The 18,239-nt window shown below is 38.0% G+C and overlaps 1 protein-coding gene across 3 annotated transcripts in view; it reads left to right on the top strand.

Annotated features, from left to right (window-relative positions):
- FGF12 (fibroblast growth factor 12) overlaps nt 1-18,239 on the top strand; it is a 582,680-nt gene that overhangs the window by 542,290 nt on the left and 22,151 nt on the right. The gene's annotated exons all lie outside the window — the stretch shown is intronic.

Below are 18,239 nucleotides of genomic sequence, written 5' to 3'. Positions count from 1 at the left end.
CAAGAACAATATCAAAGGAAATCAAAAAAGCCCCTTTTAGATGGCTTAAACAGGACTGGAGATACCATGAAACCGAGGCTCAGGAGGCCTACAAGCTGCTGGCTGGCATGAAAACAGTCAAGTAGTTCTTTAACATTGATGTGCCAGAGTCCCAGGCAAGTTTCTCCTAAATCTGTGTTAGCACCCTCATGTGCAGCGAGGGGAGCCTGGGTAAGGTAACTCCAGCTAATTCTTAGAGAAGTGAAGATGAAGTGTTGCCTGAACTCCAGACTTTTCATAAGAAATTAGAGATTACATTTCTATGTGAAATGTTGTGAACTTGAAAAACCTCTTGGGATTAGATCAGGCATATTTGTGAATCGTATCTAGGTGGTTACCCATGTTCTTTTCAAAGCACGTTGCACCACATGGCTTTGTCTTGTAACAAACTTGTGAAATAAGTATGATGATTCAAGTTTTAAATGGGTCTAACCCTCATAGAAATGAAGGAGCTTGCTGCTTTTCATCAACTAATAAATGGCACAGGCAAAACTGAAACTCAGGGTCTGGCATCAAAGCCCTGAGTTTTCATTTGTCTTATTGTATTTCTCAGAAAATGTATTGTCATCCAGGTATCACATGACACAGTTAGTTGTTTCTAAAAACTTATTATGAAGCTTATTTCTCAACTGCCTGCTGCAGTTTTTGAAAGAAATAAATGAAATAGATCTAAGAATCATGGGACCCATAACCCTCCTTTTCTTGGTCCCAACTGTAGCCTCTTAGAACCAAGTCACCACCGCGCCACCTAGTGGCGGCATTGTCTAATTGGAGGTTAAGTGCCACCTCAGGAAAGCAACCTGAAAATTGAAACACAAAAACACGTGCATAGTTTCAATCTGTCATCCCCGTTAACCTGTAAAAAGGACAGAATAACACTATTTGAAATGTGCTGGGTTTTATGGAGCAAAGAGTATGGAGGTCCTAGGCTTAGAATTCCTGCCATTGCACCATCTTTTAATTCAGGCTGTCTCACTAGTACCTCTTTGAATTCTAGATTTCATTCCTGGAATCACATGATTATGAAGTTATTAGACTATTACAAATTGATTTTTGGATTAATAAAATAATACGTTACATGAATAAATACATGAGGCCACTCTTCTCCTTAGGAAGCTTTCCTGACTCTCTGTTTCACTGGAATATCTCTGAAACTCCTGGGACTAGAATAGGAATGTCTCCACTTTCTAAATCTCACTTGTCTTTCCGTTCTCATTTCCTAATACACAGATCTGCTACTATTTATTTCCATGATGTTGTAACCACAGCTGACCCCTCCATGTCGAGGAAAATCTACTATTCTTTCTTCCCTCTCCCTTCCCTTCCTTTTTCTTTCCTTTCTTCACCTTCCTTCACTTTCCTTTCTTAGTTTTCTTTTTTTTCTTTTTTCTTTCCATCTATTCTATTTATTTTTCTCTCTCCCTTCCTTTCCCTCTCTTTGTTTTCTTCCAAGTTCCTACACATTCTTCAAGGGTCAATCAAACGCAGCCTCTTCCAGGAAGCTCTCCTTGGTTCTGATTCTTATTCAAGAAGGAAGCATTATCACTTAATCTTATACCTCAGAGTATGGCAAACTCTTTGCAAAAACTGTTTGTTAATCTCTTCATCATTAACCAGTTAAAACATGAACAGAATTTAAGTGTTAGCTAAACAACTACATGAATTACATAATTATTTTAGTGTTTATTGTGTAATTAAATAGCAAATGCTATTTTGTCAACTTCACATGAACCTTCTCTTTCTACCTTGACTGGATCATTTATAGCTGTTTTACATTAAAAATTTATATGGAAGTTGAGAATACAGGCAAAAATATGCTTATGGTTTTACTGACCTGTTTATGATAAATTGTAAGATATACTATATAAATTTTGCCTTTGCTCAAAAAAAGACTATATATGTCAGAAACTAAAACTCGTAGACTCTAGCATCATATCTCCTTCACATATTGTTCTGCCCTCCCACACAGTCGTTTTAAATACAGCTTTTCAAAATTGAATGCTAGAAATGTGCATGCTGATTCTATTAGGGAAAATGGTGAGATTCTATTCATGTTGAATACAAGCTAAATTGATGAGCTGCTGTGACCCCTCTGCTACTTGGCTTCAAGTTAAGAGAACAGAAACAGTATTGAGGTTTTATAAAATGGTGAAATTCAGATTAGAAAAATTCCAAACTTCCTTTCAGCTTCATCTGTACTAATACAGACTTCTACTAAGGAGAAAAGAATCAAAAATGCCAAGCTGCAAAATATCTGAAAAGAGCAGACTATGTTTAAGTGTGTTGGTACATTTCAGGGGCAACCAAAATCAAAAACTAACTGCTTATCAACAATTGAACCTCAGACTTTAAAACTGAAGTTTCGGCAGGTAAAAGAATTTAAGGTCAAGAGGAGACATGACTCACACTAAACAATAGATTTTTCAATTGTTCTTGAAACTGCCAACCCAGTTCTTTATTTTTTGCAGAAGAGCAAGAAAATCAAAACAGGAAATGAATCAAAATTGTTTTCCTTTCAAATAAAGTAGCAGTACGCACACACACACACACACACATTTAAGAGAAAATGAACTGATGGTTTTTGTAGTTGATGATCTGAAGAAGAAATTGTTTATTCATTCAATATTTCTGAAAAATAACTTTAATAGAATGAGTCTATAAAAAGGAAGTAAATAGCCTTCTTTCTAGTAATCTTAATATATGCAGAACCACATAGATAAGAATAAATCATGTACATGTCACTAAGTATTTATCAGACAGCATTGTCTAAGGCTCTATGCAAGTCGGTGGCACCATGTAGTCATGAACCGAACAGGAACCCAGACGTTTTAGAATGTATCAAAACAATGGGTTTACTCTTAAATGAGTCACATGTAATTCTCAAAGTGTTAACATCAGAAAAGAAGTATTAGCATTTTCCTTATAGTCTCCAGGTCCCAAAATGCCATTTGTTTGCTTTGGTTCATACATGTTAATGACATTTATCAAGTTAACATATATTTGAATTTCTACACAATTGATTCTTAGTTCAAGAAAAAAAAATAGTATCTCTTACCTTACACTCAACTTAAAATCACTATCTTTTGTAAACTAACGTAGAATGTGAAGAGGAGGTTGAATCATACCTGTGTTTATTCTCTCATATTGTAGGCTTCTTGAGATTGTATGCTTCAGTTTACATTTTTTTAATGTTTTTTTCCTCTGTCTTTCATCAATGAGTGAATATTTTCTGAAAAATTAAAGTTTTTTTTAGAGTACTGATCTATTTATTATTAGCTGTAACTTTTTTTTTTCTTTTCTTTTTTTTTTTTTTAGACAGAGCCTCACTCTGTCACCCAGGCTGGAATGCAGTGGTGCGATCTTGGCTCATTGCAACCTCTGCACCTGGGTTCAAGCAATTCACTGCCTCAGCCTCCTGAGTAGCTGGGATTACAGGCACCTGCCACCATTTCTGGCTAATTTTTGTATTTTTAGTAGAGATGGGGTTTCACCATGTTGGCCAGGCTGGTCTTAAACTCCTGACCCCATGATCCACCAGCCTCAGCCTCCCAAAGTGCTGGGATTACCGGCGTGAACCACCACACCCAGCCTATTAGCTGTAACTTCTAACTTTCACTTCAAAAAATACTTCACGAAAGAAAAAAGAAAATGTTCATGGTTGGGTTACGTTCTGAATTTTGTTAGCTATATTGATTCGTAGAAAGTCTAGTGCTGGAAGCTATCTGAAATAGGCTTCATAAGATATTACAGAGGCTATTTCGTCAAACTACTCCCGATATGGAACAGGCTAGACTCCTCCATTCATGAACTCATTTACAAACAGTTGTGGAAGAGCTACTAGGTGTCAGATGCCAGCTACTGTGTAAGTATCTTATTTCAGTGAGAAATAAGACGAAGGCCGGGGTCTCAAATAAGTTCTATGTAGTAAGGTCATCGTTGCAAATACACATGATATGTAATAAAAAGTGATCGTTATGTTAAGACAGCCACAGATAAATAGCTATGATGGGAGTCAGAAGAGAAAGAGAGAATCTTCAGATGACAGGATCAGAGGCTGTTTTGTGAAGGGAGTTGACTTTGAACTAGATCTTTAAGAACAGGAGAGATTTGGATTTGCAGATGTAGGTGGGAGGACTTGGCCGCAGGTGAAAGCACAGCAGTAGTAACAACAAATGAAATAACTATAAATTGTAATGAAATCTGTGAGAAAAGATAAGCTATATATCAAGTATCCTAATAAGATGGATGCACATATATGAGGTGATTTAGCAATCTGATGGTAAAGATAGAAAATGTAAAGTATCCACATATATCTGAATTCTTCTTTTTATGGATTTGTAATCCAACACTGTAAATGGGAAAAAAGGTAGGTAGATAAAACACATGTTTGGAGAATGATTTCATTTGTCTACCATTTTTGTAGGGTCTGCAAAGATGCTTTGAGGAAGAGGCTTGCCAACTTTCAGCTTGCTAGAGAAAATTACTCGAGGATCGAATCCTAAGTTCTGAATCACAAACAAATTGAACTCAAAATGTATGTCAGTAGGATCATGAGGTAGGAGTAGGGCTATTGAGTTTCAGAGTTGGATTGGCCTTCTCCTGACCTTTCACCCATTGTTTCCTTTGCCCACAAATGGCAATTCTACTTTGAAAAGTACAGTATTTTCTCCATTCACCATCTCTAATTAAGACCATCAGTCAAGCTTACTCTGGTTTTATCCTGTTCATATAAAAAAGAATCACCCCTTTTTGCCCTTTGCCACCTCTTATATCACTAATGTCTGCTTTATGGAATCAAGAGCAAATTACTTCCTACCTGCAGCCAAAATGTCTAAAAGCAGAGAATTCACTCTAATAGGTAAGCAAAGTGAAAACAGCTATTACATTAACTGAAGCACATTGGCCAGTCATTTAATTAATGGAAAATATGCTGAATTAAAAGTAAAAGCCTATTTTATTTTTGGGGACAGGGTCTCACTCTGTTGCTCAGACTGGCATACAGTGGCAAAATCTTGGCTTACTGTAACCTCTGCCTTCCAGGCCCAAGCTATCCTCCCACCTCAGTCTCCTGAGTAGCTGTGACTACAGACACCTGTCACCATGCCTGGGTAATTTTTGTATGTTTTTGTAGAGACACGGTTTTGCCATGTTGCCCAGGCTGGTCTCAAACTCCTGGGGTCAAGTGATCTGCCCGCCTCGGCCTCACAAAGTGCTGGCATTACAGGCGTGAGCCACCATGCCTGGATTATAAAAGTCTATTTTACCTAGTCATTCTTAATCTATGAAAGTGCATAAATCGTAAGCAAAGCACCCACTGTGGCAAAGAGAGGGCAGATCCCTGGACTGGAGACCAGGTTCTAATCTTTATTCTGCTGTTATTTAGCTCCATGGTCTTGATCGGGTTAATTCCTCCCCCTGCTCAGCCTTGCTTTTTTCATCTGTAAAGTGAAGAGTCAAACTACATATTTGCAATTCTAGATTTCAAGGATTCTGTGATCACGATAAGGACAGAGCTTATGAACTTTCTTTTTGGTGCCTTTTATGAAATTAAACAAGTGTACTTGTGATCTCTTTGTCCAAATGGTAGTATATCCAAAACATGATACAGGTAAATAATATTCCTGGGACTTTAGAAATAAAGCATAAAGTGAACAGGCCTCTCTCTTTACATTCTTCTTTGGTGGTGAAGGTGTTAACTTTGAATTCTCATTCTGAGGACACATCATCACGGCAAGAACATTGCAGCAAAGATATGTTTTAAAAATCACAGCTCCGGCCTTTCAGTGCCATCAGAACTGTTTGTCTAGCAGGTTACTCTTGAGGCTGTTGAAATGAATGTGGCTGGAGTGACAGTCCATGCAGGCTTGATTGAGCCTGAGCAGAAAACACCTGTGAGGTGTGCGTTTCCAGCTCCGCTAGGGATATGATGTCAGGTCTCAGCCTGCTGCCTGCTGGGTGTCTTCATGTTGTTGGGGTTTCTTTGCTTTGCTTAAAAAGAATCTTACATGCTTTCCAGATCCATAAAAAGGATTTGGGCTGTCTGCCCTACTGACATCAATGTCTCAACCATCTTGCACCACATGGTGCACCCCAGTCCACCTTTCTCCTTCATTGACCATTACAGTCGCTCTTCACTGAGAAATGTTTCAGTCACTGAGCATTGTAATCACCTGCAGGAAGTCTATGTTTAGATCAACGTATAATTTAAACCCAATGAGCAAGCAAGTAATACAAACAAATTCTGGAGTTGTTTCTTCTCCATGGCCGTAGGCATAATTTTATGTCATGACGGGGACATAAGACCCCCAACGAAAGCCCTTTACTGCATATTCGTAGGTGAAATGTCATCCTTTTCTGGAGAGCCTACATCCTTCATTCCAGCTTTGATTAGAAAATCAGGTAGTGTTGGAGGAGAAATTTCAGGGCCCACTGGATGTTGGGATTGATCCAAATCGTGAAAATACTGAAAAATGAAGTAAGTAGAATTCAAAGAATGATGAGTTTGTTTGCTTTAATATACATCCCTTGTACTGAGGGCCGAGGCAGTTCTGGTGGTCTAAGCAGGACATAGACGATGGGGTAAGTAAACATTTATTCTCATTACCTCCTTCACTCGACGAGTCCATTTTGAGATTGCCTATTTAATGCGTTCTTCATTGATTTTCTTCCTTCAGTAATTTTTCAGAGGAAGGGGCCATTCTTTTATATGGGATTAGGAAAACTTATGGTATATCCTTATAAGTCATCTTTGTTGTGTGAGCCTGGGTAAGTACATTTGCACTTCAGAATCTGTGTTTTATAAGATTTGAAATAAAACTCTATTAGTAATTGGAGGTCTGTAGTCTACATTTAACTAGTACATTAATTGTACTTGACCCAGAGTTTTTCCCCTAAATTCATTACTTGAAATAATAATACATGTAGAAAAACAAAATCTATTTCTTATATCTCTGCTCCCCAGCCATCCAAATCCCTTCCCAGGAGCCAACACTATTACCAGCTTGTGTAAGCTTCAAGACATTTCCAATCATACATAATATACGCAAATACCTATTTGTTTATATGTGCCAGTATTCAGCCTATTATTAATTATATCCAGTAACATTTTCCCTCAAATATGGTTCCTTTCAGTTCTTAAATTTTTATTGGGTTTTAAAAATCATTTGTATTTGTTCTGCTGATATTTATTGTTTATTCATAATGTTCTTTTTTTTCATTGAGATATATTTTGCCTAGAACATGTTTATAGTAGCTGTTTTAAAGTTCTCGTCTGCTGGCTGAGCATGGTTGATCATGTCTGTAATTCCAGCACTTTGGGTGGCTGAGGCAGGTGGATCACTTGAGCCCAGGAGTTCGAAACCAGCCCAGGAAACATGGCAAAACCCCATCTCTACTAAAAATACAAAAATTGGCAGGGTGTGGTGGTGCACGCCTGTAATCCCAGCTACTCGTGAGGCTGAGGCAGGAGAATTGCTTGAGCCAGGGCAGTGGAGGTTGCAGCGAGCAGTGATCCTGCTACTGCACTCTAGTCTGGGCAGCAGGAGTGAAACCCTGTGTCAAAAAAAAGAAAAAAATTACTTCTCTTAAGTTTAACATCTAGGCCACCTTGTGATCTTTTCTACTGTCTGCATAATTGAACATGAGTTACATTGTGCTGCTTGCATCCATGTTTTGTGATATGTTAGACATTTATACGATACATTGTAGAGTGTATTACATTATCTGCTAATACGGGTGTGTGTTTTGTTGTGGCATTTAGATTAATAACTAATAAATCCTCTTGCTCTTGTCATGCTGTGTGGTGTGTGTGTGTGTGTGTGTGTGTGTGTGTCTGTCTGTCTGTCTGTCTGTGTGTAGGTCTTGTCTTGACTGTTTTGGTTCTGTCTTTAGTCTGGGGGATGAGGACATGCTCACTTAGGGTATGGTCATTAACCTGAACCTGTGGCCTTTCTGAGGTCTTCATTGAATGCCATCTCTGCTTAGTGAGGCCTCTGCTTTCTGACTTGCCTGGAAGTTTATCATATCCTAGCCCTGCACAGCCACAGCTGTGTCCATTCAGCTCTCAATCCTGGAGCCGCCATTCTTTGCTGGGCCTTGAAGAGTCTCATCCTGAGCATGTGCTTTTGACTCTGTAAACCCAGGATCCTCAGGAGATCTCCGTACAGTCTCCTGCCCTCATTCCATCCAGCTCCTTTTCACTGGCACCTTGCTCCACAAATTCAAGTCACCTTAGGAATCTTGAACTCCCGTTTCTGCCTCCTCAACCTCACAAAGGCACAGCGCTGTCCTTCAGCTTCACCTGCCCACTTCAGAGTTCGAAAGTACCCCTTGAAGAATGCAAGAAAACCAACACAGAGCTAAGCAAATACATGGTGCTTACCTCCTGTGTATCTGCCTTCTGTTAAAGATCAAACACCCACAGTTCCAGTTAACAAGTGCCTGGAAACTGTTACCTCATATACCTTGTCCAGTTTTATAATTGCTTACATCAGGAAGTTAAGTTTGACACCAGTTAGTTTGACTTCATAGGAGTTGACACAGAAGTTTTAAAAATTAGGCAATCTCATGTAAAAAATATATTTTTTAGCCTTAGTTGATAATTCCTCATACCTTTTAGTGTATGAAATGTGACTTTCCAAAAAGTAGAAGAATGTTTAAATTGAAATATGTGCATTAGACAACATCCCCACTTTCATCCTTATCCCAGCAAAGGAAGACAGAGGCTGAGGCACTAGAAGCACATATCTTGTCATGATTTCCAAGTTAAATCATAGTGGGACACATGGTTCCGTATTGTGCACATGCTCACTTGGTAAGAACCAAAAAGGTATTTTCAATGGAGAACTGTGCTGCCCTCCAATATCTGCTCTAGATACATCATCTCCAGAACATTGAAGGTCCTGGAAATTATTTTGATGATAACAGTGAATTGTAACATAATACGCCCCCTCACCCACTGGCTTTCTCCCGCCTCACTTCTATACTTACAGTCTTCTGGCTAGAGGCTGAGTCCAATGGTATTGTGGTATAATGCCTCATTAGGAGGTGATAAGAACCTGAAATTGCCACATCCCTTATCTCCAACTGATGGCACCAAATTTCTCTACCAGAGAAAGAAAAGTGATCTGATATCTGTGTGTTCTCTATATATAGATGGCCAAATTGAGCCTTAAGCAAGATAATCTTGATTACCTGTCACAGGTAAGAGATCCTCATGACACATTATGTGGATCCACAAATACAGTGACTTTTCTCTGCCTGCTGCTCAGACTCCTGCGTTCTCATTTGTGGTATCAGTTATCCCCTGAAATTGTAACCAGGAGTAAGGAGAGTGAGTAATAAGTCAGGTACCGTATGCTTGACACACCTTCATTGTCTAGTCTAATAATCCCATCCCGGCCGAATGCAATGGCTCATGCTTGTAATCCCAGCACTCTAGGAGGCCAAAGCAGGCAGATCCCTTGAGGTCAGGAGTTCGAGACCAACCTGGACAATATAGTGAAACCCTGTCTCTACTAAAATCTCTACTAAAAATACAAAAATTAGCCCGGTGGGGTGGCACACACCTGTAATCCAAGCTACTTGGGAGGCTGAGGCATGAAAATCACTTGAGCCCGGGAGGTGGAGGTTGCAGTGAGCAGAGATTGTGCTGCTGCACTCCAGCCTGAGTGACAGAGCAAAACTGTCTCCAAAAAAAAAAAAAAAAAAAAAAATCAACCTTACAGTGATGATATAATTAACCTTAGTTTACAGATGTGAAACTGAGAAATGAAGAGAAATGAAGTAACTTGCTCAAGGTCAAAAATCAAGGGTTTGAATATTTGTGTCTATCTACCTCCCACATTACATTTCCAGTACATCACAGGTCGCATTATTTTATGATGGCATAAATTTACCTTGTTTCCTTGTCAGATGTTTTAAAGAATGTGTTAACAAAGAACCTTTATTTTTAGAGGAATCAGCTCAGTAGTTTTCCAGTAAAAATTATTTCAAAAGTGTATAGACAAAGGTTTCCGTATCTGCAGAGCTGTTTTTTTTTTTTTTTTAAGTTATAAAATTAGACTTGTTCTAGTCAAAGCAATCCCATTTTTTTTTCAAAAAAATTCATTTGAGATAATGTAATTTGGCATTTTCTTTGCCTCTTGTCAGGATGGAAAACAATAGTTCTCTTGCTTGATTTAATATCATTATGTCTGACAACAGAGTTAACAAAGTAGCAGCTAACATAGGAAGGATTTTCAAGTTCTGTCCATCTAAAGGCCATTAATGAAGTTAGCAAATCAGAAGCTTCACAGCCAAATATCCAGTGATATTAACCAAAGAGACTCTGTCTCTGGAGTTGTTGGATGTAAATTGTGTTGGAAGAATCCCAAGTTGTTTTCGATTCCTTTCTTACACAAAACCAAATCCACAAGGTTGCACAGCAAACAGAGAAGGTCGTTATATACACTGAAGAGAGTTTAGGCCTGGCACAGTGACTCACGCCTGTAATCCCAGCACTTTGGGAGGCCAAGGCAGGCGGATTGCCTGAGGTCAGGAGTTAGAGACCAGTCTGACCAACATGGTGAAACCCTGTCTCTACTGAAAATACAAAAAAATTAGCCAGGCATGGTGGCATGCGCCTGTAATCCCAGCTACTCAGGAGGCTGAGGCAGGGGAATTGCTTGAATCAGGGAGGCGGAGTTTGCAGTGAGCCGAGATTGCACTGCTGCACTCCAGCCTGGGCGACAGAACGAGACTCCATCTGGGGGAAAAAAAAAAAGAGTTTAGATTTGGGGTTTTAATTGGAAAGGATAGAACTAAAGTCAGAGGCCCTTTTTAAATCTGGCATATATTTGAAAATTCAATAATTTCTACATACCATATGGAGAATCATTAGTCAAAATTACTAATACAACAGCAAAGTCTATTTCTCTGATTAATTTTTCTTTGTTTGCTTTTTAAATAATAATATATTACCACCATTTCTCTGGTAGGGAAAGCTCTATTTTTGAAGAAACAACATTTTATATAGTCTGTTTAATTTTAATAAATTATTTAATATGAATAATCTAGCTATAAAGTAAGACAAAAGTGACATTTAAGATTGCATAATTTGGCCTTTCTTTTTTATGTTTAGAGAAACTGAGAGCCTAAGAAAGAAAGAGGACTTTCCCATTGGATCACAACTTAGAGATATACAGGAGTAAAAAATTCAGATTTTATTATGTATTTTCACCAAATTATTTTCTTGGAGTCGATTTTTTTTGTTAATTCCTACAACTGTTGAGAATACGAAGAGAACATAGCAATCATGGTGGCTACCTTCAAGAAGCTTAAACAAATTCATACGTGGTATAATGCCAGAAAGGGTCAAGTCACGAAGGAAAACAAAAGCAAGGTAAAGGGTTAGAAAGTGACTCAAGTGCTAAATTATGTAAGGTAGTCAAGGAAGCTTTCTCTGAGGTAGTTACATTTAAGCAGTAACCTGAATGAAATAAGAGACCAACCATGTTAATAGGTTACTGAAGACATTTTCAAGAACAACGATTATTGATTGTGAAGGATTTGAAATGGGACATGCTTATTGTGTTTCAGCAACAGCACGGAGACCAGTGGCTGAGTACAATGAGCGTTCATTCATTGGCTGTACACTCACCCGTGGTTTATCTCCGCCAGAGCAGTAAGGAGGAAACGGGGATCCACAAAAAGCAGAGTGAAGATGAGTTATGGTTATGGTATCATGTAATTATATTAACTATACTGTGCTACCAACTGCTGTATTCCTACTTGAGCTGGAAAGTATGCATTTGGCAAGGAAAGCTCTTGGGAGCAAAAGCGGTTGTAAGTGAATCACATAACATTCTTTACCTTTCAAGAAATTTATTCTGAGCAGATGTCATACTAAAATGTAGAAGCCTTTAAAGTTACAATATCAAAGTTGTCTGTGAAAAGAAATAATCTCAAATAATTTTATAGACCTTTGTAGTTATCAAAGAGCTTTCATATCTGTTAAATAATTTGATCATTACAAGACCCTGAGTCTGGATAGTAAACATATCTTCAGTGTACAAGGGAGGAAGTTGAGGCTCAGAGAGGTTAACTGGCGTGCTAAAGGTCAGGTAGAAAATTGTCAGTGAATGACAAATCAGAAATTTAGATAATCCAAATGATTTTCCAGAAAATATTTACTGTTTATTTCTCCATGTGTCCTGGACGATTCTTTTTTCCTATTCTCTTCATTTGATGTCTTGATATAATTATTCTGTAGGACCTTGTAAGTGGTTACTTTCAACTTAGGCAGTTTTACAATCAATATTAGTAAACCAAACACGTAAGCATAAGCATTGTATAATATCATGGTCTGGAATAGAAAATAAGAAGGGGAACGTGTTAGTTGGAGACAGAATGGAAAATATTTTTTTCTTGAATAAGTTATGTGACCCCACAATGTTATATTTTCATCTTGAACAAAATCTGCTTGCAACCTATAAGTGAATGGTTGTTATTTGTTATTAAAATTGCCATATATCATCAAGTAGGAAAAACTTGATATTGAAAGAAGGACAAAGATTTTGGGAAATAATGTTTGTCATTTTACTTAATCTTCAACACATTTTTAATGTGAGAATTATTGCTCCCAGTTTAATGTAATAGAAAAAGAGATTTCTAACAAAATTCAATAGCATGCCCAAGTTCATCCAGGTAAAGGGACTGAGTCAGTACTGTCAATCAGTTCTATCCCATCACGTAATCTTTGCTCTTTCCCTGACTTAAATTATTGCCACATTTATTTAAACAAGGATAAACTGGGTGCTGAATTGCTTGGTTTCATAAAAAGCATTGAAGAGTATTATGTCCCTATGAACCAAAGCTCACATTGTCTACTATAGAAGCAAGAAAAACCATCATGCTTCAAGACAGAACACATTAAATACTAAAAGACATATCACATACTATGAGAAGCAAAAGGAAGGAAAGTTTGCTGTAACCCAAAGAGACTTGAAAGAGCACCTATCATGTCTCCCTTTGATAGAGAAATAGAGAGAACAGCTTGAGCAGAGCACAGCTTGAGGGTTAGGAAGTGGGGGCATTGCAAGGAATTAGCGTTTGATGAAAACAATGTTGACAGTGGGAGTCAAACCTGAAAAGATACAGCATTTTATCCATATATTAATTCAAATCTCTAAATTTCTGTCTGTTTATCCTTCATTATGTTTATATCTTAAGGGGAATTCCATTCAGATGGGGGAGTGGGAAAGGCCAAAGATGACACAGTTAGAGGCTAGCTAGAGAGGAAAGGACTTTTCCTGGGCAGTGGCAGACCCTAAAAAGCCAGAAACTGTAGAATTTCAGTTGTCCAAGTGCTGGGAGAAGAAACAGGAAGAAATTCAGTGTTGGAGAGGAATCAAGGTAGAGTATGAAACTATGAAGTTGGAGTCAGGGAGAATTCAAGGGAGAGTAGGTTGGAATCCCATGGGATGGGGAGAGACTAGAAGGGGTCCTGAGTGATCCATGTTGGGCTTACATAGGGTTCCAGCGTTCATTCATCATCTGGATTAAAATGAATTGGAGATTTTAACTTTCGAGGCAAGGCTAGGGTGGACAGGTGTTTGGAATGTGAAAAAGAATTGGTCAAATATTGGCTTGATACCATGACAGAACAAAAACTCAGTTCTGCAAATGCTGCTAAAAGAGGGAGTACTCAAAAATAATTTGAGAACACTATCAAAATATTCATTTTCTGCTGAAGTCAAAGTCAGTGTAAGTTGAAGAATGGACAGATTTTGAAATAATAATTTTGAAAAATAGACCCATCATTTCACCTGTCTATACATATGATATAGAATAGAACATGGGGGTGTTTCTAATTCAACAGATTTCTATAAGTTTGCTCTGATGCCTACATTGAATTGAGGGCTCAAGACTATAGGAAGAAGAAACACTCATGAGATGCAACATGACTACTGATTATTCTTACAAAAGAAACAAAATCCTCCTTATTATACTGATCATTTACTCAGTATATGATCAGTCATTTTACTTAATCTTCAACACATTTTTAATGTGAGAATTATTGCTCCCAGTTTAATGTAATAGAAAAAGAGATTTCTAACAAAATTCAATAGCATGCCCAAGTTCATCCAGGTAAAGGGATTGAGTCAGTACTGTCAATCAGTTCTATCCCATCACGTGCATATAATTTGATTCAGTGCATATAATAGAAAGAATCCTAAGCCTAAGAAAGTGGCTTAGGATTTTATCACCTTTGACCCCAAGCCTGCCTGTTTCCATTATACATTAGATTTTTTGTCAATCTGAACACACATTCTATAACCACAGAACCCCTTCTGAATATATGTGATTGCTAAGTCTTTACCAAAAGCTTTAGATTATTTTTTAAATGTCTACATATTTGTAACCTGCCTTAGCTACTCCTATGGCACAGGTCCTGGATGTTGGATCGGATATATACATGTGTGACAAAAGCAGAATTGAGTGCCTTGTTATAGAATTCATTGTATTTTTCCTGCTACCTGAAAACTCAATAATGATGAGTTGGAGATTTTAAAATTCTAAACGTTTATAATACGCATCCATATGCATGCTTTTCCTTAAAATAACTCAATGTACGGTTGAAAATGTGAAATCCAGAGAGTTGTAATCACTTACCTAAAATCCACAGCTAATATGTGTGGAGCCAGAAGGAAAACCCTGATTGTTTTTTTACTCCACGTGTAGGGCTTTGATTTCTTATTACAAAAAAAAGAGGTATAATAGCAAATATAATGTAAATTATTTGATGCCCAACTCCATATTGAAATTGGAACTGCACATATATTGTGAAGGTTCTACTTAGAATGACTATCCAAGCTGGTTCAGTGTCATTAAGATTTCCCTTCCAGTTTGTAGGGGAGCCTGGCTGTGTCCACACAAGTGCCTGCAGCAAACTTCTGCCATGTTTCCACCCGGAAATGTCTTGCCCGGGTCAGGTATTAATAGCTGCCTCATTTTCAGATTCTGACTGCATAGCCCTGTTGGAATTATACTGAATGGAAAACTCCACTTGGCTTTTCATTGCTGATTAGGACCTGGATGCTGTGTAAGAAATCCCCCGTTTGTCAATGTAGTAGTCCAAAGCCCAGTTCCTACCTAATGCGGTTCCTGGTTCAGGACCCCAGGACTCCAGCTCCTGCGCAGTATCTGTGACTTTTACTGTTCCGGGAGGGAATTTTAAACGAGTATGAAACAAACCTGAGAGTCATTATTTATTAAATGAGAGTGTTATTTTTCTCATGTATAAATGACAATGTAGTAATTATACACCACTGATATGGTTTCTATAATAATGACTAAGGCTTGCTCAAATCAAGCTTGGAGTCAAAAGCAGGATTGACTATGCAGTAGGAAAGCAATGTGTGGCACTGGAAGAAGTACTGAACCAGCAGCGAGGAGCCCGCTGTTCAACACAGGGTCTGGATCTGCCTCTAACTTCCTGTGACACTGGGGACAAATATTTCACTATCATGAACTTTCATTACCTTGTTAAATAAAGGCGCCAAATTGTACTGTCACTAAGCAGTACTAAGCAGCTTTGTATCTATCTTCAAATGTACATGTTTCTGTGATGTACGTTCATAAGAAGGTTTTATCACTATCTACATATATGACGATATGTACTTACACAAAACAGGAATTATTTATTCCCTAACTTCTTTCTAAAGTCTGAAATCTTACACGTAGAATGTATTGCTTGAACTTTCCAGAGTTCCTTAGCATAACATCTAGGGTTAATACTATGTTTGTTGGTATTGGACTAGATCTAGGGGAAAAAAAAGCTTTGGGATTACTTTAGTTTGTTTTTAAAAGAAAATGAACCTAAATCTGTACCTAAATTTAAGCATTTTAATAATACTTTATTAGTCCTAGAAGAAAACCAGAACTTAATATTATCATCTAAATTGAATCTGAATTAGTTTTATCCATTTTACTTGGCAGTGATTAAACTCTATCCTGGCAATATTGAGCCAAGGCCTTAGAAGAGCTGGTTTTCCTTCACATGGGTTATCATGTAGCCCTGTGCTGCCAGGCAAGGAATGTGCAATAGTTTCGTTCCTTCCCTCACTTTCTTTAGGCACCTTGTTTATCTGATTTTCTTTTATTTGAGATATCAGTTGAATGCCGTGTAATTTACGTTTACGTTTTTAAAGTTTATGCATGCTTTAGTGGTTTTTGGTACATTCGGAAAGTTTTGCAAACATCACCAGTATCTAATTCCAGAACATTTCATCCCTCCAACAAACAGTCACTCCACCCGTATATCCGTCTCACCTCCTTCCCCAGCCATTGATACTCACTACTCTACTTACTATCTCTGGATTTGCTTATTCTGGACCTTTCATATAAATGGAATCATACAACATGTGGCCTTTTGTGTCTGGCTCCTGGCCCTTAACATAATGTGTATGAGGTTCATCCTTGTTGCCACATAAATCAGCATTTCATTCTCCTTTGTAATTGAATGATATTACAGTTGCATTCTGTAGAACTGTCACACTATATTTAAGCATTCATCACTTGATAGATGTTTGGGTTGTTTCCACATTATGAATAATGTTACTATGAACATTTGTGCACAAGTTTTTGTGCAGACATACGTTTTCATTACTCTTAGAACTAGACCTACAAGTGGAATTGTTGGATTGTGTGGCAACTGTGTGTTTCACCTTTTGAGGCACTGCCAACCTATTCTCCACAGCTTCTGCGTCATTTTACATTTCCACCAGCAATGTATGTGAGCTGCAGCTTTTCCACATCCTCACAAACACTTTATAATGTCCATTTTTAAATTATAGCCATTATAGTGGATGTGAAGTAGTATCTCATGGTCATTTGTTTCTTTGATTCTTAAGCTGGTAGTTCACTTACTTAAAACTGAAAGTACTCTAAGAAATCACATTTCAGTATTAATATAAGCGTAGTATTAATTTATTGCTACTCTTATTATTTTAGTATCTACAATCACCTTTCTACTCCAATTTTCTCTGGGGAGTGTTTTCTTGGACTTTTTTTGGGGGGAGTGGGGTTTGGATCAATTTCATTCTGTCACCCAAGCTGGAGTGTGGAGTGTAATCTCTGTTCACTGCAACATCCACCTCCCCTGTTCAAGTCATCCTCCCACCTCAGCATCCTGAGTAGCTGGAAATACAGGCATCCGCCATCACACCCGGCTAATTTTTGCATTTTTAGTAGAGATGGGGTTTCACCATGTTGGCCAGGCTAGTCTCGAACTCCTGACCTCAAATGATCTGCCTAACTCAACCTCCCAAAGTGCTGGCATTACAGAGGTAAGCTACTGCACCCCAGCCTACTCCAGTTTTCTTAGTCTCATTTTTCTTAATCTGTAATGTTAGAACTATTCAAAAATAAGCTGGGTGCAGTGTACACACCTGTAGTTCCTGCTACTTGGGAGGCTGATGTGGGAGGATCTTCTGGGCCCAGGAGTTTGAGGCCAGCCTAGGCAACATAGCAAGACCCCATCTCTTACAAAAAGAAAAAGGAAAAAAAAAGAAGAGAGAGAGCACTCTCTACAAATAAAGAGATTAGCATGGGAGTATCACCTACAAGGACATGGTTTCAACCAACCCTATTCCTCTATTCATTAATAACTTAATTTCACGTTTGCTTGCATTAAATCATGGGGGTCTCACATTGAAATTCTTCCAGTACATGGAGAGGAAAGTGATGACTATGGTGAATATGTCTGACATGTAGGACTCTTGTTGAATTGCAGCTGAAGAAGATGCAATAGCATTTGTGTTTCTTCTGCTTATCTCAGAAGGGGAGAAATTTCTTCCTTCCACAAAATAGATTTTGTTCATGTGACATGTCAGGATATGATTTTATTGTATTGATTTTTAAATCTCATCATAAGTCACTAAACAAGACTCAGGCAGAAAAGGTGAGCCTGAGAGGCGGTGATTATGAAGCAATAAATGTGAGCTCTGGCATTGACTCAGTAGTTTTGTAAATGTATATTTGAATTAATCATATAACCTTTTGGTTTTCTCACTTACCAAATGTTGGAGTTGAAGTACAGAATCTTAACGGTTTCTTCTGAGACTAAAACTCTCATTCTGTGTTTCACTGAGGTCAATAGTAATAGGAATTACTGTTAGTAATTTTCTTCAATATAATAGTAATTTTTTTCTATTACTTAT

This window comes from Papio anubis, chromosome 2, assembly GCF_008728515.1.
Source record: "Papio anubis isolate 15944 chromosome 2, Panubis1.0, whole genome shotgun sequence".
NCBI classification, from domain to species: domain Eukaryota; kingdom Metazoa; phylum Chordata; class Mammalia; order Primates; family Cercopithecidae; genus Papio; species Papio anubis.
The sequence above is the reverse complement of the archived record's forward strand: the minus strand, read 5'-3'. Positions and strand labels throughout refer to the sequence as shown.